The sequence below is a fragment of the Pelophylax lessonae genome (assembly GCF_965119305.1).
Source record: "Pelophylax lessonae genome assembly, chromosome: 3".
NCBI lineage: Eukaryota > Metazoa > Chordata > Amphibia > Anura > Ranidae > Pelophylax > Pelophylax lessonae.
Window position 1 is genome coordinate 133435929 of NC_138770.1, and position 25840 is coordinate 133461768.

At 43.8% G+C, this 25840-nt stretch overlaps 1 protein-coding gene across 3 annotated transcripts in view; it reads left to right on the plus strand.

Moving 5' to 3' along the window:
• The window catches only part of CYRIA (CYFIP related Rac1 interactor A), a 155047-nt gene that overhangs the window by 31888 nt on the left and 97319 nt on the right, over window positions 1-25840 (plus strand). For 2 of the 3 annotated variants that reach the window (XM_082252235.1, XM_082252234.1), the window contains exon 2: window positions 19027-19075. The exons of the other annotated variant lie outside the window; for it this stretch is intronic. The gene's annotated coding sequence lies outside the window, so the exon portion shown is untranslated. The remainder of the gene's footprint in view (window positions 1-19026; window positions 19076-25840) is intronic. 3 annotated transcript variants of the gene reach the window in all.

Genomic DNA, 25840 nt, shown 5'->3' on the forward strand with positions numbered 1-25840 from the left:
AAAGCTCTGAGTCTCCATTCACACTGGTACGACTTGTCAGGCGACTTGGTCAGCCTGACAAGTCACGCACCGTCGCGTCCCATAGTGTAGTACAGGAACGGTTCTAATAGGAGCGACACAAGTCGCTCTGACTTGGAAAAAGGCTCCTGTACTACTTCGGGGCGACCTCGGAGCGACTTGCATAGAAATTCATTTTATGAAGTCTGTGCAAATCGTGCCGAAGCCGCGGTGCACGTGACTTCACAGGTCGCCCCCTAAGTTGGAGCGCCGTAGTGTGAACCAAGCCTGAGGGTTTAATGCTGCTTTAAAGTGATACTAAAACTTTTTTTCTCTTACGTCCTCCGACAGTCGCCGCCTCTTCATATTCGTCACTATGGGTTTATTGACCTTTTCTCCGTAGGAGTAGCTAGAGGCGGCGACTGTCGGAGGACTCAGAGAAAGGAATTTTACAGGTAAGATTTTACAAAAATTCAGTTTTTCTCTATCGCTCATTGACAGACGTAGTCCTCGGTGATACAGCACCTTCGGGTTATGTTGCCTCCACAGGAGCAGGACTAGACAGGAAATTAAAAAGCTCTGGCCACACCCTAGGGGCAGTCCCAGAGGGTATATCCTCTCTCTCTCTGCCTCAGCAAATCAGTTATTTTCTGTCTAGTTAGGAGTAAGGACCTAGATACCTTGCTGGGATCTTCGGTCCTGGCAAGATTTTTTTCTTAAAAGATTTTTTAGACAGCTTTTTTTCTCCAGTGTTCCTGTGAGATCTTCAAGCAAGAAAGCTGAACTGGGCGACGGGCTGGATGTTGAGATCCGGTGGTCACCCCAGTTCAGCCTACGAGCGCGTGCAGGCCATAGCTCCGCGCTGGGTCGGCCGCGACAAAGTCCCATTAAGGGACTGACCCCGCGAGTTAAACGTCTCGCTGAAACGTCAAAGACCATGAGTCACGGCGTCCATATCGGTCGACAGCCCTCCCGCCCCGGTGGAGAGGGGTACTGTCAGGAGTTGGTGCCCGCCTGGTTCCGGTATGGTGAGAAGTATGTTCCCCCTTTTTCCCTGACGGGTCTTGTGGTGAACGCGGGCCCCTCTCTGTATGGTAAGATAGAGTCCCCCTCTATCCTATAACGTGACACAGATCCCCCTACTTTGAGTGTGATTTTATGTGCAAAAAGCCAGGAGGCTTGGTTTGGGAGCTAACAATCTAATTGTATACATGTTTAAAAGATTGTAATCAGTGGCATTCTGGGAATCTTACTGTGATAAGAATAAGGTACCTACCAGTCAGAAGCCACGGACATGTAGACTGCCTTCCTAAATCAGATCTCCAGCTATAAGCAGGCCTCCCGAACGGCCATGCGGTCCGCCAGGGCCGGTACCGCCAACCACGCCAAATCCCCATGCAGAGAGAGTGTTGTGTGCCCTGCAGCACACCGCTATTCAGTACAGGCCGCCGCCATTTTTTTTGCTGGATTGCACGAGCCGCCATTTTGGCGTAGCCTCGTGTCTCCAGCATGGGGGCGGCCATGTTTGAGGTGATCCAAACACCTCGTGGAGCTAGGGGAGGCGCCGGAAGGCGTGCAGAGGGGCGGAGCCGCCTCCCTTCTTCCTGGGCAGCCAGCCAAAAGACTTCCTGTTTGTCAAGACAGCGCTGTAACCTGTTGCAGTTAAACTCTGAGCATCAAGTGGTGAGCCTGGGGGTCTATCTCTCTCTCTCTCTCTCTCTCTCTCGATCGTTAGGGATCCCTAGCAGGTAACACTAAGGGGCTTTTGTGGCGCTGGGGGTCTGAAAAAAAAAAAAAAAAAAAGTTTTTTATTTTTGAATTATATTATCCAGGAAGTGACTGGAATTATCATGGACCCTGCCACACATATTCCCCCACCTGTTTCCCTCGAGGGGGCCACGGGACCCGCCGGTGCACAGAGTGTAGAGGCATTTACAGCAATTTTGGAGTCTATGGTGGCTCGGGTGGAGGCGGCCTGTCAGGGACGGGGGTCAAGGAAGCGACCCCCGCCTACCCCTATACTATCTGACACCTCTGACTCAGATTCAGAGATGGTCACTGCAGTTGCAGGTCCCTCTGCAAGGGCTGTTACCTCAGGTAAAGCTCCCTCAGACAGTGAGGAGGACGCTTCTTCTCCTGCTATAATTCAGGAAGAAGCATTGGTGGACGCACTAGTTGTGGCAGTGCAGGAAACCTTAAAACTTGAGGTTTTACCGGCAGAGGCAACTGAAACAGAGATTCCTTTTGGTACTAACAAGCCCATCAAAACGGTGAAGGTTTTTCCTGTACCCAAGTGTTTTGGTAATAAGATTAAAGGAGAATGGGAGCATTCTAAACGTACCTTTACTATTTCCAAGCGTATTGCTAGACGCTATCCGTTTGAGGAATCCATCATTAAGAAATGGACGGTACCACCAGTGGTGGATCCACCTATTTCCAGGCTGAATAAAGCCACGGTTATCCCAGTGGAGGACACTTCGTCCTTTAAGGATCCGGTGGATCGAAAGATGGAAGCAGAGTCCCGCACCATCTTCTCTCTGATAGGGTCAGCATTTAGACCAGTAATTGTTATTGGTCTAGTTTCCCAGACACTTACGGAATGGGCGAGAATGGTACGCCAAGACCTTAGGGGAAAAGATATTCCCCAGGAGACATCTGATTTGATGGAACAGATTATACAAGGGCTACAGTTTATCTGTGACGCAGCCTTGGACACTACTCCCCTATTAGGGCATGCATCTATGTCAGCGGTTATCCTCAGACGTGTGCTGTGGTTAAAATGCTGGTCAGCTGACCTAGGTTCCAAAAAGACCTTGACAAATCTCCCCTTTCAGGGGAATCGTCTATTTGGGGCCACCCTAGATGAAATCATCAAGGATGCCACTGGGGGCAAGAGCACTTTTTTGCCACAGGCTGCTAAAGCTAAGGGACCTCGCAACAAGCGAGGACCTTTCTTTACCGCCCATAAAGGGCGCCCGGCTGGAACAAGCGGGAAAGGCAAGACTCCTCCAGGAGGGTTCAAGAAGGGCTGGTCGGGCAAACAGAGGACCAACCCAGCCAAACCCGAAGCAAAGGAGTACACAGCCTGAAGGTGCGCCCCCACCCGGTTTCAGGGTGGGGGGACGTTTTCACCGGTATTCAGGACATTAGATCGAGCATCAACCACTACTACCGGTGCGATTCTTCCCTTCCAACATTTAAGTACTACAGGAAGCGGTAGTTACCGTTCCCTGAATAGATCTTTTCCTTTACCTTTTCCTAAGATTAGTCCCTATGCCTCACAGGAATCGGATCTGGTTGACCAGACAGGCCAAGAAGCCTCTAGTCGGGTGACTTCGGTCCCTGAGGTTCAACCAGAAAAGATCACCCTTCCTGAAAACAATCAGGTATCTGATAAATGTGTGGGAACAGAAAACGACCAGACTTTCTCGGATGGTCGGGGCCAGATACCTCTAGGGACGCCTGGTTCAGATCCAATCCGCGCCAGTGGTCCTAGAAATTCTAGGCTGGCCTCGTCAAGCCGGCCTGGCCGACTTGGACATGCTAGTCGCAGACGTTCCGTGGGAACTTCGTCTCAGGGAGTGTCTGTGGTCTCAAGGACCAATTTACCATCGTGCTTTACAGTCGCTGGTTTTAATGGCCTGGCCATTGAGACCCAAGTACTGAAGGACAGAGGTTTGTCTACTTCAGTCATTCCTACCCTTATTAAAGCAAGGAAAGCGACTTCCAGCAAGGTCTATTATCACACATGGAAGACTTATATTGCGTGGTGCGAATCTTTAGGATTTCCTCCACGTACCTATTCGGTGACTCGAATATTGGCTTTTTTGCAACAAGGGGTTGAGCAGAAGCTAGCCTTGAGCACCATCAAGGGTCAAGTTTCAGCATTAGCAATCTTCTTTCAGAAACCTTTAGCTACCAAGTCCTTGGTGCGGAATTTCATCCAGGGGGTGCGGCACCTGGCTCCACCAGTCCGCGCGCCCTTACCGCCCTGGGATCTTAATTTGGTTTTGTCGGTTCTACAGAAACCTCCCTTTGAAAACATCAGGGAGATTCCCTTGCTTACTTTATCCCAGAAGGTGGCCTTCTTGGTGGCTATGACTTCTGCTCGCAGGGTGTCAGAACTGGCTGCATTATCATGCCAGTCCCCATACCTAGTGATTCATAGGGATAAGGTAGTACTTCATCCTAAGCCATCTTTTCTTCCTAAGGTGGTTTCAGATTTTCATCTGAATGAAGATATTGTACTACCTTCCTTGTGTCCTCAGCCCAAGCATCATCGGGAACATGCGTTGCATTCCTTAGATGTGGTTCGGGCAATCAGGGTTTACCTGAAAGCTACAGAATCATTCCGTAAGACGGATTCACTTTTTGTGATCACGGATGGCCCCAGAAAGGGTTTGCCTGCATCTGCCGCGACCATTGCCAAATGGATTAGACAGACGGTGGTACAGGCTTATTCTATTAAGGGTCAGAGTCCTCCGTTCCCTGTTAAGGCGCACTCCACTCGAGCGCTCAGTACTTCCTGGGCCTTTCGCCATCAGGCGTCAGTGGTCCAGGTATGTAAGGCGGCCACCTGGTCGTCGGTACATACCTTTACAAAATTCTATAAAATTGATGTGACGGCATCGGCGGATGCCTCATTTGGCCGCAAGGTTTTGCAGGCCGCAATTTGAGGAGACCGGTGGTCTACCTCGATGGTTTTTTTCTGTTTGAAAAAAAAAAAATTTTTTTCTTTTTTGTTGAGTCTCATCATTAAGGATGAGCATTGTAAACTTCTAGTTGGCACCGGTTGGGCCTTCTAGATTGGGATTTGATTTTCATTTTCCCACCCCTCATTTGTGATACTGCTCTGGGACGTCCCGAAGGTGCTGTATCACCGAGGACTACGTCTGTCAATGAGCGATAGAGAAAAATTGATTTTTGTAAAATCTTACCGTAAAATCCTTTTCTCTTAGCTCATTGACAGACGTAGTCCCCGCCCCTCTGTTTTTTGAGTTGGGTTGGGTTAAAATCTCTAAAGACTGCTTTTTGACATAACTGATTTGCTGAGGCAGAGAGAGAGAGGATATACCCTCTGGGACTGCCCCTAGGGTGTGGCCAGAGCTTTTTAATTTCCTGTCTAGTCCTGCTCCTGTGGAGGCAACATAACCCGAAGGTGCTGTATCACCGAGGACTACGTCTGTCAATGAGCTAAGAGAAAAGGATTTTACGGTAAGATTTTACAAAAATCCATTTTTTTTTTTTTTTTTTTTTTTTTAAATTAAATTTGTTCTACTTGCCTGCTCTGTGCAGTAGTCCTTCGCCAGTGTTCTATCAGAATACCGCTACCTATCAGATTCTGCAACTGAAAGTGATGTTCGGACGAGAACAACTTGATGTGCATGCGCCATTTGTTCCAACATGGCCGCTTTGCATTCCAGTAGGTTTCCTAATGTGACAGAACAGGAAGCAGAGGCGGACATCTTCTTAAACCCATGCAAGTTCTAAATTTTACATTTATTTTAGCAGGAAACTCACCTTCTATACTGAAATAGTCTATTTCACCGTGAGCGAGTGAAATAGTCTATTTTATTATATAATTAGTTTGTCGCTGAGCAGTGCGGGGTGTACCAAGATTGCCGTCCCCACCTTCTACCTACAGTTTGTTCGCTATATTTACTATATTAGAATAATAGAAATATAATACTGTCATTCAGGTGAGTTTACTGCTAAAATAAATGTAAAATTCAAGACTTGTGTGGGGGTAAGAAGATGTCCACTGCTGCTTTGTGTTCTGTCACATTAAGAAACCTTTCGGAACGCATAGCGGCCATGGCGCATGCGCAGTAACTTTCTCGTCCTAACATCACTTCCGGTTGCAGAATCTGATGGGTAGCGGTATTCTGATAGAACACCTGCGCTCCTTCCTCCTGCTGAGTGCCCCCACTGCAAGCAGCTTGCTCCGTGTGTCTATTCACACATGGAGCCACGGTTCAACCTTGTCCCCTCTGTCTCCCGATTGGGTCAGTAGCTGTGATTGACAGCTGCTGCCAAAAGCCAATTAGGAGTGCGAGTCCCCAGAGAGGCAAGACTCTCGTGGACATCACTGGATCAAGAGAGGGCTTGGGGTAAGCAATAAGGGGGTCAGGGGGGGCTATTGTACGCAGAAGGTTTTTTACCTGCATAACATCATGTGCCTTTACAACCTCTTTAACAACTGTGGAGATACATTATCAAGCACAGAGAGTACTGTTTATAGTGTACATAGTGTACTGTACATCTGGCTCATAGACTTGCAGTGTGAAAAGAAGCCGTAAAGCAAAACCATTGTGTGCCATTGCCATAGAGCAAGGATCCTCAAACTACGGCCCTCCAGCTGTTGCAGAACTACACATCCCCTGAGGCATTGTAAAACTCTGACATTCACACACATGACTAGGCATGATGGGAATTGTAGTTCCTGAACACCTGGAGGGCCGTAGTTTGCAGACCCCTGCCATAGAGGAAGCAGATGAGCAAAACATGGCTGGTTCCATGTGTCGTATATCATTGAAAACTATACAGTGAGCAAACCTGGCTTCCCCCATGTCTCATATATTATTGAAAACTATACAAAGGAACACATTTTATAAAATATTAGGTTTTATTGATGCAATCCTTCTCAAACTGATCTTATATTTTTATTTGGAAAATTATTGGAAATATTCTTTCCCTTTTATTCACCTCCTGATACCAACTTCAGTTCTGATTGTTTAAAAGTAAGCATTTCAGCCATTGTGTTTCTTTAGGGCCTGACAGGTGATTAAAGTTGCATGTGTGCAGCCTCTACTGAATACTCAAAAAGCAGTTTTGGGTAATTGACCCTTTTAAAATGTTTATTGTAGTTAATGTATATTTAAATAGGTCATGACCCCATTACTGCAAATATCAGTTAAACCAATATTACCCTGAATGCCACCAGACTCCTTTCCTTTACAAAAACCTTCCGGTTCTTTCTAATCCCAAACCAATTCTGTACATTATGGCTGGAGGTTTTACTGACCACGCCGGTGCAGCTGGTCATCTAATCTTCAAACAATGGTCTTTGTTTCGCTGGTCCAGAAAACCACAGTGGCCATATGGTCTGTCCTAGACAAGCCTGATTGAAATTTGTGTATTTCGGCCCTTTTATGAAAAACTGGAGGCAAGAAAGTGGCAAACAGTAGACTTGTTGCTTATGGTGACCAGTGACATTTTTTGATTTATTTGCCCAGGTTATATCTTATCTGATTGGTCACTGTGGGCTATAACATGATTTTTGTAAAGGTTTTCATTAGTCTTTGAAACAAAAGAAAAGAGTCCTCTGGTAAATGGGGAAAATTCACATTCAAGTGGCACCTTGGTCGTTTATAAAAAATAAAGTGTTACCCTACAGAGGCGGAGGAGTAGTGAATCTTCCACTTTTAGGTGAGGTTCTGCTTTGGGTCTCTTGCGAACTTCTGCCTAAAAACTCTGCGCTTTTTTAGAAAAAACTTACTCCTGTAAATGCAGACTATTGCTTTCAATGCGTCTGTACACACAAGCATATAAATAGAGCTGCTTATAGATCAGTTTAAAAAAAAAATACAGAAATTTGAGCTGCTGGCCGGTATTTTACGCTTGCATACGCTTAAATGCGTGCATACGCTTATATGCGCGCATACAATGCACCCCCTCCATAAAATATTGTATCCTGGGAGGTAGAATTTTTAGGTAGAATATTCTGTATGTGGGTACGTGCATAAATATATGTGCAAAATAAACACCTGAAATTTATGCCAGCCCAGCCGATCTGTGCCACGACAAGGTGACTCCTGTGCGTATGCGCGGGAGTGACGTCATCGCCGCCTGGCCTATCAAATGGCCGAAGGCACGGGACCCAGAAGGAAGCCCGGGTGAAGATGGAAGCGCCGGGGGGGCCGGCAAATTGACCCCACCGCAGTGCTGGAGGACCCTATATGACAGAAGTCAACCATAATGTACTAATATGCTGTGAATACTTGCACATTATGGCATAGCCCACCTGGGGGGGGCGCCCTAAAAAAAACAAATTTTATAGCAGACTTTACGTCCGCCTTAACTAGGTTTAAACACTCTGTCCTAACAAAGGGTTAATGTCTAGAGACTGGGCTTCTTGCATTGTATGTTAATGAGGACAGACTTGGGACAGGCTCACTCTAACATTGTTGAAGAAATCTTAGTCAGCTGTGACACCACCAGAAACATCTAAAAGGAAAGAAAGTATAAAGTATGAATTTGTAACATGTAACAAACACACAGTGCATATTTCTATTTTTGCAGTCAAAAGTAGAAATCTGCTTTTAAAGTAAAACTTTAGTCAGAAATCTAGGTCCTGCCAGATCACTTCAGGCTGGTCTCTTTTGCAGGTATAGTTATGTAAAGCATTAACCACTTCAGTTCGAAGGTTTTACCCCCTTAATGACTAGGCCATTTTTTGCGATTCGGCACTGAGTTGCTTTAACCACTTAAGCCCGGAAGATTTTACCCCCTTCCTGACCAGGCCCTATTTTGCTTTTCGGCACTGCGTGACTTTAACGGACAATTGCGCGGTCGTGCAATGCTGTACCTAAACTAATTTGACGTCCTTTTTTTTCCCACAAACAGAGCTTTCTTTTGGTGGTATTTGATCACCTATGCGATTTTTTTTTTTTTTTTTTTTTTTTTTATGCACTATAAACAAAAAAAGCGTAAATTTTGAAAAAATAACAATATTTTTCACATTTTTTTTTATATGAAATTCCCCCCCCCAAAAAATGTAAAAGTCAAAATATTTTAAAATTTTTGGCCAATTTGTTTTCTGCTACATATGTTTGGTAGAAAAAATCGCAATAAGCATATTTTGATTGGTTTGCGAAAAAGTTATTGCGTTTACTAACTACCGGAAAGATTTTGTCATTTTGTTTGCGACATTGCGGCGGACAGATCGAACCCTTGACTGACATTTTTGACACTTTTGGGGGTACCAGTGACATTACTACAGTAATCAGTGCTATACATATGCACTGTTACTATAAAAATGACACTGGCAGGGAAGGGGTTAACTTTATTGGAGAAGGAGGGGTTAAGTGTGTCCCTAGGGGGCGTGTAACTGTGCAGGGATGTGGCTGTTCATGTAACAGCAGAGATCTCCGGTCCTACATAGCAGGACCATATGATCTCTGCACTTACACAAGGGAGAATGACATGCGGCTTTGTTTACATTAGCCGCCTGCCTTTCTCCCTCTGTAACTGACGATCGCGAGTGACCGTCCGTGAACGAGCGGGGGCGGGAGCGCGCCCCCGGCGGCGCGCGCTCGCTCGCCCCCTATTGGCTCACAGGCTAGTGACGTACCGGTACGTCACTTTGCCTGCACGGGGCTGACCGCCGCAGTATATATACTTGCGGCGGTCGGCAAGTGGATAACTGACAATTGCGCGGTCGTGCAACACTGTACCCACATACAATTGATGTCCTTTTTTTTTTCCCCACAAATAGAGCGTTCTTTTGGTGGTATATTTGATCGCCTCTGTTTTTTAGATTTTTTTTTTAGTGACAATTTTGAAAAAAATACAATATTTTTTACTTTCTGCTATAAAACATTCCCAATAAAAAAAAATGTAAAACTAATTTTTTTAATCAGTTTAGGCCAATTTGTATTCTGCTACATATTTTTGGTAAAATCCAAAAAAGCGTGTATTGGTTTGTGCAAAATTTATAGCGTTTACAAACTATGGGATAGATTTATGGACTGTTTTTAATTTATTTATTTTTATTATTAATGGAGGCTATCAGCGATTTTTTTTTTTTTTTTTTTGGGACTATGACATTGCGGCGGACAGATCGGACCCCTAACTGACATTTTTGACACTGTTTGGGGACCAGTGACATTAATACAGTAATCAGTGCTAAATGATATGCACTGTTACTGTATAAATGACACTGGCAGAGAAGAGGTTATCACTGGGGGTGATCAAGGGGGTTAAATGTGTTCCCTTTTTGTGCTTACTGTTTGGGGGGATGGGTTGGACAGAGGCAGAGAGATGGGTGATTCAACTTAGCTAAATCACACAATCTTTCCCTTCCTCTCTGACAGAAGACCTGCCTGCTTTGTTTACATAAGCAGGCTGGTCTTCTCTTATTCTAGCCAAAGATCGCAGGAGGCCAGGGGCAATCGAGCCCACTCCTCCTGCAGTCTGGCTCCCGCTGTGCGTAATCACAGTGGGAGCACGGCGCGCGCCGCCGGAACCGCGTGCACATAATCACGTTAGATATATGTGATTATGCACAGCCGAGCCGCCCTTCTGCAGTAAATCTGCATGGGGCAGTTGGCAAGTGGTTAAAAATAGGTGTCTATACTATTTAAAATCCAGTAATACACTGTCTCACCCTGCTCTGCACATGCTCAGTTACTCTCCATTTTCAGGCACTGCTAAGTTTGTAGAGACTGATCTGCTGACAGCCTTAAAGCAGAAATAAACCCTCCTATCCTTTACAGCCATGGAAGTTTCTTTTGTTTGAACTGCAACTTGCATGGTGCTGCACATGGGCCAGTTATGACACCAACCATTTGATGGTTTGACATTTTGGTTGAGGACACAATCAATTCAAACTGTTTTTTGAAACTGGTAAATCGATGGGTTCAGTTCCACTTGATGATTTCCTGCTGGGGCTTTGGGCTTCAGCAAAATGGCAGCCTCCGGCAAGAAGAAACAGGAGCAATGCTGGAGGCCATGTACGGCATACACTAATTTTGGTAGCATAATTATTAATGTGGAATGTATGTTCCTTGCTAAAGACCATTTTTTTTTTATCAATTTGTTATGGGTAAAGTTCCGCTTTAGGTGATTCTGACCTGTTCACTAAATCAAGGTTGGATAAATCCCGGTTGCCAGGTTGCTATAGCTGGAAAAGTTCCTTGGAGGCCTTGACCTTCTGCCTTTGAATTCCCCTACTTAGATCTCTTGGCCTGATGGGGGGCCTTCCCTACTGCAAGTGCTCCTGTTGATTGCGTGTAACTTTCCTGACCCGTGTTGCTGCTCGTAGGGAAGATGGGTCCCACTTCCCAACATTACTGCTCTTTCCCTCTCACCTAACCAGGCTTTCTTGTTCCTTAGCAGTTCTTAGATGTCAACCTGAGTAATCTTACTTGCTTACAACAGTGGCATGACCCTTCAGCACTCACCAAAGTTGGATAGGTGGTATTGTTGGGGTAGTGGAGGAGATGTAAACAATGTTGAGATATCAGGTCTTTTCAAAATGTCTATTGAGTTTTGATGCATTTTTTTTTTTTTTTTTTTTTTTTTTACAAGCTTTGTATAAGTGTATTTTTCACAAATCAAGCTTCAAGTGTTTGCTTCCTGGCCTTGGGAAGAGGAGGAAGTGAGCATTTCTAGAGAGTTTTTTTTCGGGACCAGTAATGTGTACAAATGCGTGCCATGCGTTTAAATGAACATTTTAAATCTATGGGGAAAAAATGTCTGTATACACTCAGAAAAGCTCATCTACTTTGGGTGTAGTGCGTAAAGCTTAGGGCGACCTGCGTACAAGCAAGAACAGGGACATTTAGAATGGGATTCTGCATGTTGAGTGTAGTCAAGCGTAGGGAAACGAGCTGAACAGCACTCGTGTGAATGGGAGCTTACTACTTACCTGTGCAGTAGACTGCAACTAATGCCTCGTACACACGCAACGATTATCGGCCGACCGATCGTCCGACTTTTGTCCAGAGTGGTGTTTTGTTGGTTGGAATGTGCCTAGACTGCACACGAATTTTCTCGGCCAACAAAAATCAACTTCAGAAGTGATGTCATGTGCTGGTTCACTTTCCGTGTGTTTTTTCTTCTCTGAGCATGCCCAGTCTTGCTCATCAGATTTTTGTCTGCCGAAATCTGTACTGACTGACGGAAAATTGGCTGTTATGTTGACAGCCAACAAAAATTTTATAGTCTGCACACCAGATTTTTTTCGCCCGAAAAGTCGGAGTCGGTTGTCGGAAGCATCATACTAACAAGCCGAAAATTCACGGCCAATTATCGACGCGTGTGTACGGGGCTTAACTCTGCCGCCTTCAAGAGCTATGGCCTACAGCACAATCTGCACCTCTGAAATAATTATCGGTGTATTGGATGCCTGTTACCACACCCTGTGGTTCTAGCTCTTCAAGAGAGCAAAGTGAGAACTCTGCAAATCACATTTTCTCTTTTTTTTTAGAATTTTTTTTCATGTTCTGGCTACTTTAAAATCTCCATATTAAAGTGGTAAATGTAGATGTTTATCAAGACTGATATGAAGAACCAACTGTAGAACTTTGCAAATATGTATTTGTATGACTTTCCTGTTGGTGTTTTGTTTTTTCATTCAATACATTGTAGTATTTTACCACCTCCTACTCATATAGGCCTGTGAGAAATCACCAGCTAGGCACACACCTCATCTAATACTCATGGATGTGGTTGAGCATTGTGACCACACGTAAACAGCCTTCATAACCTGGTGAGAAACGTAGTTTTCTGCCCAATGTGTGACGAACACACGTGTGAAGGGACATGGGCCCCCAGGCCTGTTCTGACACTTCTCACGTAAGTGTAAAAAATCTGCTTTATTTTTTTTTTGTGCTACAAAAATTACTTTGAACCCCCAAACATTATACACTGCTTGGCCAAAAAAAAAAAAGTCGCCACCTGTAATTACCTTAGCAACTAACTAAACTAGGCATACAGTAACTAACCTGTTGGATAGTCACTGCATGTGCCCAAATAATGAGGTCAGCTGACTACCTGAATATACTGAATAATCGGATGGCACGGGCATATTCCAAGATGCCAGGGTTCATTGGGCTCAAATTGTGAAAGAGTGGTTCAGGGAGCATGGAACATCATTTTCACACATGGATTGGCAACCAGAGTCCCGAACCTAACCCCATTGAGAATGTTTTTGGGATGTGCTGGAGAAGGCTTTGCACAGTGGTCCAACTCTCCCATCATCAATACAAGATTTTGGTGAAAAATTAATGCAACACTGGACGGAAATAAATCTTGTGATGTTGCAGAAGCTTATCGAAACAACGCCACAGTGAATGCGTGCCGTAATCAGAGCTAAAGGCTTTCCAATGTGTGTGATTTTTTTTTTATTTTTTTTTTTGCCAGGCAGTGTATAATTGTGTAGGCAGAGGGCCCTAGAGAATAAAATGGTGGGTGTTGCATTTTTTTTATGTCACATTGTATTTGCGCAGCAGTTTTTCAAATGCAATTTATTTTTGGAAAAAATACACTTTTTAGTGAAATTAAGTGCACAAGAACACAATAATACCCAATAGTTTGGTAAAACATAACCTATGATGTTACGCCGAGTGAATGGATACCTACCATGTCACGCTTAAAATTGTGCACACTCCTGGATTGGCACCAAACTACAGTACATTAAAAAAAAAAAAAAAAACGACATAGATGACGCTTTATAAGCCCTTACAGGTTTAAATTTAGAGTTACGCAGGAGGTCTGGTTCTATAATTCTTGCTCTCACTATAACATTCGAAGCAATACTTCAAATGTGTGGTTTACATGTGCATGCTTGACCTACATATGCGTTTGCCTTTACGTAAAGTGGTGGGGAGGGGGGGCAAAGAGGTGTTTTTTTTAATTTTTTTTTTAATTTAAATATATATATATATATATATATATATATATATATATATATATATATATATATAACTTTTTTTTTTTTTTTTTTTTCTTGGGGGGTAGAAATACCATCAGTTCCTCTTACTGTGTCCCAGGAACTTACCAACCTTACAGGGCTCCCCAATCACATGGGAGAGCCTGGTAAAGGCAGCAAGAAGGGGGTGTGGGACCCATTTCCGTCACCTGTAAAAGTAATCCAGAGGCTTCTTAGCTGCTAGGATTACTTTTATGTTGAAGGGAATCACAGGCCTTAAAAAAAATTTTGATCTGCAGCAATGACTGAGATATCACGCTTTTAATCCAGTGACGCTTTGTCGCTGGTCAGCAAGTGGTTAAAGCATCGGTTGAAGAATGTTACTGTAGTAAATATTTAAAGGCTTGTTGAATATTTTTTTCTTTTATTAAGTGGTTCATTTGTGTGCTGAAGCCTTTTAATTAGGTTATCCACCCAGTTTGCAGCAGCAGGTCCATGTGGGAGTAGATCTTATTCAGAGCTGTAATGCATTTTTATATGCTGTGTTATTCATTCCATGGGCAGAACAAGCAAAAATGAGTTCATTAGGAATTTAAAGGGCAGATTTCAGCAGCATACTGAGCAGGGACAAGTATGCCAGTTGGGAGTGTTGACTTTACTGTCTGTATGCTTGTTTTGTATTAGCTTGTTTTAAATCATTTGCTCCAGCCAAACCTTTTATTGTAGTATAAAATATAGTATAGGTATAGTATAGTTTAGGTTGTAGACCTAAACCGTTTCAACAATTTTTGTGTAAAAAAAAAAAAAAAAAAAAAAAAAAAAAAACTGGTTAGGGGCTACAATTTCCAACAGAAGGGCCTTGGTGTGACAGTGTGGCTTCACAAATGTTTAAAGTGGAACTAAAAAAAAAAAATGCTGACAGTGTTTTTATGACAGTAGGGAACCTGTATGTCTCTTCTGTCAAAAATGCTTCTGCCAGCTTGTCAGCATTTTTCGTTTTAAAGTGTATAGTGGGGGGGCATGCGTGGGAGTTGCATCAGCCCAGTCAATCAAGGCAGCCCTAGACTCCAAAAAAGACTGGGAGAAGATGTAAATGCTGATTTGGGGGGCTTCATACCTCCTAGATTGTAAGCTCTAAGGAGCAGGGCCCTCTGATTGCCCCTCTATTGAAGTGTATTGTAACTGTACTGTATGCCCTCATGTTGTAATGCGCTGCGCAAACTGTTGGCACTATATAAAACCTAAATTATAATAAAAATAATATATGGTTTTGGCAAATCTAAAATAGAATTGTACAATGTATGGCCAGCTTTAGGCAGGCCATACACGGGACATATTTCTTTCCAGAAACCACTTGTTGGGGTTTTTTTAATTTATTTTTTTATCCTCTATGCTTGAGTTCCTTACCACATTACTCTGCTGTTTTATAAATGGGGAACCATGTTTTTCCCGTTGTGATATGATGCTGCACCATTATGCCAGGGCAGCATTGAATGCCATGATTCCTGTGTCTTACATTTACTTTGCCACTCATTCAGGTCACTGTACGGTTTCCGTTTGTCCTATAAATGCCCACTAACCTCTTTTGCTTTGCTTGCTCTTTTGCTTGTTCAGCCAATGTAATAGGACCACAGCAGATAAAAACGTGCACTGAACTATTATAGATTTAGGAGTGGGTAAGATTGCCTGATACATGCAACACAGCGATCCATTCTAATGCATGCACACTTCTTATTATTGCTTGCAAGAATACTTCATACACAGCAGCAGCCCGACTTGGGTTGCAGACATTGAACTGTGTATTGTAAGCCATAGATGATGTATCACGCCATTGTAGAAGTTAGGCAGCTGTGGCAGATAACTTCTGAAATTACACTCTGCCCTCTTTTTTTGTTATTACTTTCCCTTTAAGCTTCTCAGTCTGACAATAAAAAGGATATATGATAATTTCCTGTGTCCACAAATCTCATGTATATCTGGTTACAAAAACAATAGAAAGATTCTGGATTGAATACCCAGAAGCATCTCATTTATCATCTGCCTGGCTCCTCTATGCCGGACTCAAGTGTCTAGTTACATAAGTCACCCTGGGTCCAGGCAGTTGACTATCGGAGTTAATCAAAGAGAACTTTGCGTTCACGTAAAAGGAGTACATGTAAATGATGTTCCTTTTAACTTTAACATAGGGAGCGGGGAGGTAGTCCTAGGTGGGCATTGTCACCTTGGGGCAAAAAATATATTTTTGGTAGTGTAGCACCCTCCAAGATAGGTTCTAGGCAGGGAGAATAGTTTGCTGTGCCTGCTTAACAGGTGGACAGCAGGTAAACCATAGTCTTCTCTCTCTGCTTATCAGGGGAGCCTGATCAATAGTTAGGCCTGCTCAGTGCATATTCATCTGGTCTCAGGGAGTGTCCCCAGCAGATCCAATGGGGAGGCACGTTGGATGCTGTGGGAAACCTGGCCAATGATACATAGGCTTTTGTAACTGTCCCAGTGGGTTGGCACACAGAGGTGCATCATGGGATAGGGTATAAAAGCCGAGAGCACATGAGGCAGGGGGTCTTTGGGTGGGAAGCCAAATCCCAGGAGGAGTGTATGGCTGTCTCTCATTCTGCAACTGGGAAAGGGGGTCACAGGCAGTCGGCCTGGTGAACTTGAAGGTGTGGCTGAATCCAAAGGCCCAGTGGATGCTGACGAGGGGAGTTCGGAGGCAACAGTGACTCTGGAAAAACAGTGTCCGTGAGTTCAGTAGTGGTCACCTTCTGCCAGGAAGGTGACCACTACTGAAGTTAAGGTCAGCAGACGGGTGTCGGCACACCAGCATGGAGAGAAAAGGGGGTGCCAGTTTCAGAACCCTGAAGAGAGTATTTACTCAGGAGGTTTTTAAAAGTAACTTCACTTAGTGGCAAAGTGAAGCAGCGGCCTTGCCGTATTCTACAAGTAAGCTGTCCCTCAGATTGTGAATAGTTCATAGTTGGAGTATCCCACTCATCCCTTCTCCTATCCAAGTTCTCAATAAAACCACAAAAACCAACTTCCCTTGGATTGATTGACTGAGCCAAGAACTTTAAATATTATCTGCTGTCCATGGCTAAGGGTAACCCAGGGGAATTCAAAAGGTTTAATTCTCAACAGTCCCCTAGGGGGCGGTGCTACATTAGGATCACCAGATGACATCAAAGGGGAAAAAGAAGCCTGGTAACCAAAAATGAATGTAGGCACCACATCTATGGACTGGTAGATTGCAATATATTACACATTTTCCTGTGTTTCACTATGGTTTAATTTTGCCTTACAAGTGATAACTCGCCACTTCCTCCTCCTTTGTGCGCTGCATTATAGTATTAATGTTGGCGATCAGGAACATGGTAGTGTCACTTAGCCAGTCATGGGACAATACTCAAGCCCAGCAATTGCCTTCTAGTCCCCCCTGGGAGAAACAAGGCAACAGTGTTTCCTTTACCACTTCATTACTGATATGTTTTAAAATGGCCATGGTGTTCTGGAGTGCCATTTTAAATCAACCCTCTGTCTGCATTGTGTTACAGTGTAGTTCATAGGCAAAATAAACAGAGCCAATCAGAGTGGCCCTGTGCCTTGTGATTGCTGTGACTGGCCATCACAGCGACCACAAAGCACAGAGCCACTCTTGAGTGTTATTTTTTAGAGAGTCCGCCCCTTCTCACAATGGAGGAAGGGCAAGGAAGATCAAGGGGCATGTCGGGCCTCTGCAGAGAGACCACTGCTTTGACACTGAGGACAAACATTCTCTGCTGCCTACTTGCAGGAGACAGATATTCTATATTATTAAAAGTATTGGGACACCTGCCTTTAAACCCACATGAGCTTTAATGGCACCCCAGTCTTAGTCTGTAGGGTTCAATATTGAGTTGGCCCACCCTTTGCAGCTATAACAGCTTCAACTCTTCTGGGAAGGCTGTCCACAAGGTTTAGGAGTCTGTCTATGGGAATGTTTGACCATTCTTCCAGAAGCGCATTGGTGAGGTCAGGCACTGATGTTGGACGAGAAGGCCTGGCTTGCAGTCTCCGCTCTAAATCACCCCAAAGGTGTTCTGTTGGGTTGAGATGCAGACCAGTCAAGTTCCTCTACCCCAAACTCACTCATTCTGTCCTTATGGACCTTGCTTTGTGCACTGGTGTGCAGTCATGCTGGAACAGGAAGAGGCCATCCCCAAATGGTTCTCACAAAGTTGGTAGCATGAAATTGTCCAAAATGTCTTGGTATGTTGACGCCTTAAGAGTTCCCTTCACTTGGAGCTAAGGGGCCAAACCCAACCCCTGAAAAACAACCCCACACTATAATCCCCTCTCCACCAAATGATTTGGACCAGTGCACAAAGCAAGGTCCATAAAGACATGGATGAGCGAGTTTGGGGTGGAGGAACTTGACTGGCCTGCACAGAGTTCTGGCCTCAACCTGATAGAACACCTTTGGGATGAATTAGAGCGGAGACTGGGAGCCAGGCCTTCTCTCCAACATCAGTGCCTGACCGCACAAATGCACTTCTGGAAGAATGGTCAAACATTCCCATAGACCCACTCCTAAACCTCGTTGTAGCTGTCATAGCTGCAAAGGTTGGGCCAGCTCAATATTGAACCCTACAGACTAAGACTGGGATGCCATTAAAGTTCATCTGTGTGTAAATAAAGGGCAACCCAATACTTTTTTGGTAGTGGATTTCTGTGCAGGCAAGGGCTGCTTTCCTAAAAAAAAAAAAAAAAAAAGAAACGGTTAAGGCCCCTTTCACCCTTATGCGTCGCAATTTTACCACGATTTTCCCGCGGCTTTGCCGCGATTTTGAAAGCTATGGCTATGGCTCAAAACGCAATCAAATCGTGGCAAAGTAGTGCAGGAACTACTTTGAAGTCGGTGCGACTTCAAAACGCACTGATCTGAATGGGGCTCATTAAAAATAATGGAAAACGACTTGTCATTCGATTTTGCGGTCCAAAATCGCGGGACAAGTCACACTAGTGTGAATGGGGCCTAAGACTGCACACCATTGATATGATGCTCCAGTAATATATTTAGCTAATTTAAACTGAAAGTTCAATTAAGCTTTTATCAGCTTTATTTTTTAAAGGAAGCCTGTGCTACAAAATTGAAGGCTTCTTAAAGCTGACCACGTGTTTAAAAAAAAAAAAAAAAAAAAGTCCTGTTGTTTTCCCGGCTTCAGTATTTTCTGCTGTAAAACAGGTTGGTGAAGGAAGAAGAGCTTAGATTCATGTTGCCTTTAGCATTGACTTGAATGGCTACCTGTATATCTGTGCGACTTAAATGCAGCACCCGGGGCTCTTTTGCAACCCTGTTGAAAACTGGAATTTCTCATGTCTGTCCTTTCTATTCTCTGCAGTGTCGCTAATATGCAGCTATCTGCGTGGCAGGGTTCAGACTAGTCTTATGTAAGTCTGCTTCCACATGTTTGCTGTTATCTAGTAATTAGCTGCTACACACTTTTCCAGCAGCTTACAATATTAAATTTGTGGTGAATTATGGCATTCTGCTTTTAATCATGTTTGTATTTACAGTGCCAAGTGGTAGGAAGCTATAAAATATTATAATAATCATCTCCAAGTATGAATAGCTCCCAAGATGACTAAATAAAAAACTCTGTTCATGGTAAAAAGTCACCTGTAAATACACACAAGCATTTTCCCATTGTAAACTGTAGAAGTATTTGCTGCAAGCATTTTAAAATCGCTTTTAACTTGGTAATGAACTGATTGGACATCGCCGTAATCACAAGGTACAGAGCCACTTCGATTGGCTCTGTACATTGTTTTTGTCTAAAGATCAGTCGTTGCCAATCATTTATAAACTGCATTGGAAAAACAAACTTTCACCACTCCGTTGTTACTAAATAAACACCTAGTGATAGTAAAGTGGTTAAAAAGCGGAATACAGAAAAATACTTCTTCGTCTTCATAGTAATCCAGTGATCTTCTAACTTCCTTCAATGAGTTTAAAACACTGCCTCTGCTGCACTAAAATTCCAAACATCATCCCTGACATTTATCTTCTGCTGAACTACAGAACCCTCCCCCTTGTTTTGTGAAGATGGGGAGTTGTTCTGTCTAGGAGAACTCTGGCAGTTTACGTGTCGGTTCACATTTGTGCGATTGCGGAGATTGCATGTAATTTGGAGCGCACTGCTCCTAAATTACATGCAAACTCATGTGCGGTGCAAATTTCAGCCATACACTTTGTATGGCTGAATCTGCACCGCATCCGCAATAAACATGCACATGAGGCTTTTTTTCATCCGCAGCAGAATCGGATCGCATAGTGGTTCACACTAGTGCAATGATGGCGAACCTTGGCACCCCAGATGTTTTGGAACTACATTTCCCATGATGCTCAACTACACTGCAGAGAGCATGAGGATCATGGGAAATGTAGTTCCAAAACATCTGGGGTGCCAAGGTTCGCCATCACTGCACTTCGATGCTGTGCGAACTTGCAGATTGCTCTGCGATATGCGATTGCAACTGGGGGTGTCGTTAACTTTTAATTGACACCCCCTGCATATCGCATATGGCAGTGTGAACTGCCAGAGGTGCGGATGCGATGCGGGATCACGCTGCATATTCCCAGCGTTCCCACATCGCACAAATGTGAACTGGGACTAAATGGCAAATTAGGAGAGCATTTAATTTCTTGCAGGGTTAACAATTTTTTTGTACCTGCAGAGTTTTTATTGAAACCAGGAAAAACCTGGTGAAACAGTATATGTATTGGAGAGATAAAGGCATGTCCCCCCCCCCCCCCCTCCCAGACATACACTTTAGGTTTTTGCTAATAAAAGGTCTCAATTACCTGTAAAGTTCTGTTTCTTGCTGTGACACTGCTGGGGATATTCACTGTATCTGTCCTGGTGACCAGTGACAGAGATTAAGTGATTTAAAATAGAAGTATATGAATTTTTAAAAACATTCATACTCGCCTAGGTGGATGCAGCATCCATTCCAGCTACATCTGTCCCCCACTGATTCTAAGACCGAGAAATGAGCGATCACTGCTGATTGCTCAGTTCTTGCTCTTCAGTGAGCAGAGAGCGGTGACTGTCATTCACCAGCTCTCTGCTCTGCCCCTCCAGTGCTCACTGCAATGCTGGGCTGTGGAGAGGGTGGGAGCTGCAGGCTTGGGATTTCATTGGCTTGCTATGAGGCTGAGCCAGCTGCTGCTCCTGGCATCTGGGTGGAACCCAACTGTAAAGCCTGAACCAGCTGAGTGAACTAACTGCACTCCTGTGACCCCTCGGAGAATTATAGCTAACAGAGCTTTGGCCCTACTCCTCCTTTAAAATTCAAATGTTTACAGCTGTGACCTAAACAAAAGGTGTAAATCTTCAAAATGGGACGTCTGTCCAGTGACAACTGTGCGAAAAGGGGATTTCCCTCGCTTCCTGTTGCATCTTCAGAACAGGAAGTGAAGGCAGATCTTTCCACTGGGAAAGAGTTCATTCATTTCAATGGCCAGAATATATTATAATTCTGCCCAATGTAATGAGTAAACTCCCAAACACTGCTAAACTCGCCTAAACTGGTTTAAAAAAATGCAGCTTTTAATGCTGACTTTCTCCTGTCAGGAGAAACCACATTTACAATAAACCAGTGTGCATGAACCGTAAGCACATCTTGCTTTTTAGTACAAGACCTGCTTTAACTACCTCAGCTCCAGAAGATTTTAACCCCTTTATTGACCAGGCCATTTTTGCGATACAGCACTGCGTTGCTTTAACTGACAGTTGATTTTTTTCCCTAAAAATAGCTTTCTTTTGGTGGTATTTGATCACCTGAGGTTTTTATTTTTTGCGCTATAAGCAAAAAAAAAAAAAAAGAACCATTTTGAAAAAATAAAAATAAAAATAAATAAAATATATAGATAGATTACTTTCTGCTATAAAACATACCCAATACATTTTTTTAAAAAAATGAATTCTTTCATCAATTTAGGCCAATATGTATTCTGCTACATATTTAGTAAAAAAAAAAAAAATCCTAATGAGTATATATTGACTGGTTTGTGCAAAAGTCATAGCGTCTATAAACTATGGGATACATTTATGGACTTTTTATTGTTTTTACTAGTAATGGTGGTGGTCAGCGATTTTTAGGGGGACTGCGACATTGCGGCAGACAAATCTGACACTAAGCTACACTTTTTTGGGGACCAGTGACACTAATGCAAAGTGTGATCGGTGCTAAAATGGTTACAGTATACGTGACAGGGAAGGGGTTAACACCAAGGGCGATCAAGGGGTTGTGTGTGCTCCTAGGGAGTGCTTTCTAACTGTGGGGTGAGTTGATGCACTAGAGGAAAAGAGAGATCTGTCTTTCAGCTAAGCTCTTTTCTTCCCTGACAGAACAGCGGTCTGCCTTGTTTACCTAGGCAGACCGCCGTTCTGTCATTTTACCGAACAATGGACGGGTCCTGGTGGCCATCACGTGCGCCCACGTCATCTTGTGCACAAAAGCACATACGTGTACATTTTTTTGTGCAGCCGGGCCGCAGTATATAAGCGACAGGAGGTCCGGAAGTGGTTAAAGGAACTGCTTGAGGGAGCAGAAGAGCCAAACTGACCACAGTGTCCCTTCTGAAAAGCCGCAACCATTTTAGGAGTGTAGAAAGTGCTGTCCCAATGTCTCCAAAGGGAAGATGTTTGGCAAAGCTAAGTATAAATAGGGGCTCCGGTCATTCCTTCTTATCACTGCTTTAGAATTGAAGATCTGGAATGGGGGGGGGGGAGAATCTTCAACCCCGATACAAATATAGCCAAACTCATTCATTCGTAGGCCGTGGATGATGTACGCACAGTGTTTCAGGATGCAAAGCTCTGGTTTGGGTGTTGGAACAGAACAGTAAAGCGTGGTCCCTGCACAGAACAGAGATGGTTAATAGGCTGTTAGCCTTTTCATTGGTTGCTATAGCATGTCATTTTAGATCAATATCCCATTATTGTATTAGACTGGAGATTTCATGTGTGTTATCACAGTGTGTGTATATTCCCCTTCATCATGGGATGCAGAAAGTGAGAGCTGAGGAATTTCACATACAGTTATGCAGCTGGGATTTTCCTGTGGAAGTGGATTTCCTGTGTTTATATGTTTCGGGTACATGTGTGTGTGTGTGTGTGTGTGTGTGTGTGTGTGTGTGTGTGTGCGTGCCCTTGTAGAAATTCCAGCAGTCTATTTGCCACTTATATATATTGTGATTACAAATCGGTACCTGTGCGTGTCTTCCCACTTGCTCGCCTGCCTTGGGTATAATTTTTATAATTATTTGTTGGGTAATAATAATTCCAAAGTGCAGCCCTCAGAAGAACTAATGTTGTACTTGAACTACATCTGCTCAGTTCAGGGCTAAGGATGCATTCACACTTTAGTGTTTCATGAACCTGCGCAAAAATTGAGTGGTGAGGCGAGGGTTGCAGGGGTGAGTGGTAGGACGAGGGTTGCCGCAAGGGTTGCAGGGGTGAGTGGTAGGACGAGGGTTGCAGGGGTGAGTGGCACCCTTCTGCCCAACATCCTGTAATTGAAAAATTCAAAGAGCTGGGCGGAAAATTGTCGGTTGCAGGGGTGTGTGCTGGGGCAAGGGTTGCAGCGGTGAGTGGCGAGGGTTGCAGGGGTGAGTGGTAGGACGAGGGTTGCCGCAAGGGTTGCAGGGGTGAGTGGTAGGACGAGGGTTGCCGCAAGGGTTGTAGGGGTGAGTGGTAGGACGAGGGTTGCAGGGGTGAGTGGCACCCTTCTGCCCAACATCCTGTAATTTAAAAATTCAAAGAGCTGGGCGTAAAATTGTCGGTTGCAGGGGTGTGTGCTGGGGCGAGGGTTGCAGCGGTGAGTGGTGGGGCGAGGGTTGCAGGGGTGAGTGGTGGGGCGAGGGTTGCAGGGGTGAGTGGTGGGGCGAGGGTTGCAGGGGTGAGTGGTGGGGCGAGGGTTGCAGGGGTGAGTGGTGGGGCGAGGGTTGCAGGGGTGAGTGGCACTCTTCTGCCCAACATCCTGTAATTAAAAAAAATCAAAGAGCTGGGCGGAAAATTGTCAGCTGAACTGCAATGTTATCCAGTCAGATGTGCAGCTCTTTGAGTATTCTGACAGCCGCAGCGGGAGATTTGTCCATCTATGTTGTATAGCATTGATGGAGGAATCTGTAGAGTAAAATATGTGTATGACCAGCCTTACTCAGCTCAGGTCTGGCTCATAGCCTTGTCCTGACAGAGGAGCAGTAAATCACAGTCAGAGTCGCTGTGAAGTACTACTAAACAAGAAATAGTAGTTACAAACTAAACTAGTTCATGCTAATCCCACATTTACAGACCTGTCTAACAGTGTTCATTTTGACAGCAAATTTCAATTTAGTTTTAGTCCTAGTCTTTTTACTAAAAGGCTATTTCTGTTTTAGTCATATTTTAGTCATCTGAACTGTTTTAGTTTTAGTCATATTTTAGTTCACTAAAATCTCCAGTACATTTTAGTCGACTAAAATCTCATACATTTTAGTCAACTACAAATCGAATGGGTTTACAGTTCCTTGCGAAAGTATTTGGCCCCTTTGAACTTTGCGACCTTTTGCCACATTTCAGGCTTCAAACATAAAGATATAAAACTGTGATTTTTTTGTGAAGAATCAACAACAAGTGGGACACAATCATGAAGTGGAACGAAATTTATTGGATATTTCAAACTTTGTTAACAAATAAAAAAACTGAAAAATTGGGCGTGCAAAATTATTCAGCCCCTTTACTTTCAGTGCAGCAAACTCTCTCAAGAAGTTCAGTGAGGATCTCTAAATGATCCAATGTTGACCTAAATGACTAATGATGATAAATAGAATCCACTTGTGTGTAATCAAGTCTCCATATAAATGCACCTGCACTGTGATAGTCTCAGAGGTCCGTTAAAAGCGCAGAGAGCATCATGAAGAACAAGGAACACACCAGGCAGGTCCGAGATACTGTTGTGGAGAAGTTTAAAGCTGGATTTGGATACAAAAAGATTTCCCAAGCTTTAAACATCCCAAGGAGCGCTGTGCAAGCGATAATATTGAAATGGAAGGAGTATCAGACCACTGCAAATCTATGAAGACCTGGCCGTCCCTCTAAACATTCAGCTCATACAAGGAGAAGACTGATCAGAGATGCAGCCAAGAGGCCCATGATCACTCTGGATGAACTGCAGAGATCTACAGCTGAGGTGGGAGACTCTGTCCATAGGACAACAATCAGTCGTATACTGCACAAATCTGGCCTTTATGGAAGAGTGGCAAGAAGAAAGCCATTTCTTAAAGATAGCCATAAAAAGTGTCATTTAAAGTTTGCCACAAGCCACCTGGGAGACACACCAAACATGTGGAAGAAGGTGCTCTGGTCAGATGAAACCAAAATCAAACTTTTTGGCAACAGTGCAAAACGTTATGTTTGGCGTAAAAGCAACACAGCTCATCGCCCTGAACACACCATCCCCACTGTCAAACATGGTGGTGGCAGCATCATGGTTTGGGCCTGCTTTTCTTCAGCAGGGACAGGGAAGATGGTTAAAATTTGATGGGAAGATGGATGGAGCCAAATACAGGACCATTCTGGAAGAAAACCTGATGGAGTCTGCAAAAGACGTGAGACTGGGATGGATATTTGTCTTCCAACAAGACAATGATCCAAAACATAAAGCAAAATCTACAATGGAATGGTTCACAAATAAACATATCCAGGTGTTAGAATGGCCAAGTCAAAGTCCAGACCTGAATCCAATCGAGAATCTGTGGAAAGAACTGAAAACTGCTGTTCACAAACGCTCTCCATCCAACCTCACTGAGCTCGAGCTGTTTTGCAAGGAGGAATGAGCAAAAATTTCAGTCTCTCGATGTGCAAAACTGATAGAGACATACCCCAAGCAACTTACAGCTGTAATCGCAGCAAAAGGTGGTGCTGCAAAGTATTAACTTAAGGGGGCTGAATAATTTTGCACGCCCAATTTTTCAGTTTTTTATTTTGTTAAAGTTTGAAATATCCAATAAATTTCGTTCCACTTCATGATTGTGTCCCACTTGTTGTTGATTCTTCACAAAAAATTACAGTTTTATATCTTTATGTTTGAAGGCTGAAATGTGGCAAAAGTTTGCAAAGTTAAAGGGGGCCGAATACTTTCGCAAGGCACTGTAGGTAAATTGTAATG